Source organism: Chrysochloris asiatica, unplaced genomic scaffold (assembly GCF_000296735.1).
Source record: "Chrysochloris asiatica unplaced genomic scaffold, ChrAsi1.0 scaffold00548, whole genome shotgun sequence".
NCBI classification, from domain to species: domain Eukaryota; kingdom Metazoa; phylum Chordata; class Mammalia; order Afrosoricida; family Chrysochloridae; genus Chrysochloris; species Chrysochloris asiatica.
This window is the reverse complement of record NW_006409066.1, coordinates 211,782-212,479: the sequence shown is the minus strand read 5'-3', so window position 1 is coordinate 212,479 and position 698 is coordinate 211,782. Positions and strand designations below refer to the sequence as shown.

The following is a 698-nucleotide window of genomic DNA, read 5'->3' as shown; positions in this document are numbered from 1 at the left end:
TTTCTCTAAAGCATTTAGCCTGTTTTGTGAGCCTTTGTCTATTTACTCTCAGATCATATGCTATTTTGTTTTTTAACAAACAAAAATTTTTATTAGGAAATTCTCAATAGGCATTTAAAAAATATTATTCCCTGTGTTTTGTTAACTACTGAAGATTTGTTTCTGTAAACCATATTAAACTGCAGTGTTACGGGTGAAATATATGTTGCTTATAGAGTCTCACAGGGAACTGATTGCAGCAAGTTAACATCCAAATTCATCAGTGACTAGCTCTCGGCAGAAATAGATTGTTTTTTCCTTTAGTCTAACTCTTACCATATTGAGATCATTTTGGGAATGAAAAGGCTGGAAAATCATCTTTATTTTTTAGACTATGAAGAAAGAGGAAGAGGAAGGTGAAGACTAGATTAGCTTTATAACCTAATAGAAATTTTTATTAAGAATATTTAACACTGCACAGGTATTCACAGACAGGTACCGTGTAAGGACCATGCTGACGATACCATTCTCCTTAAACAGAGTTACTGCTCCCCCAGCCTCATCCCTTCAAACCATTTTTGCCAGCTCTTCTTCCCTAACCAGGCTCAGTTTCCTTTGTGAATATTCTTGATCATAATCCCTGTATTGTGAGGTCATTTAACAAATGACTTTGCAAAGCCATGCGTTCCCAGTATGCCCCTCAGTCATTGTCCCTTTTT

At 35.7% G+C, this 698-nt stretch overlaps 1 protein-coding gene across 1 annotated transcript in view; it reads left to right on the top strand.

Moving 5' to 3' along the window:
- The window catches only part of ZKSCAN5 (zinc finger with KRAB and SCAN domains 5), a 35,681-nt gene that overhangs the window by 8,088 nt on the left and 26,895 nt on the right, over positions 1 to 698 (top strand). The gene's annotated exons all lie outside the window — the stretch shown is intronic.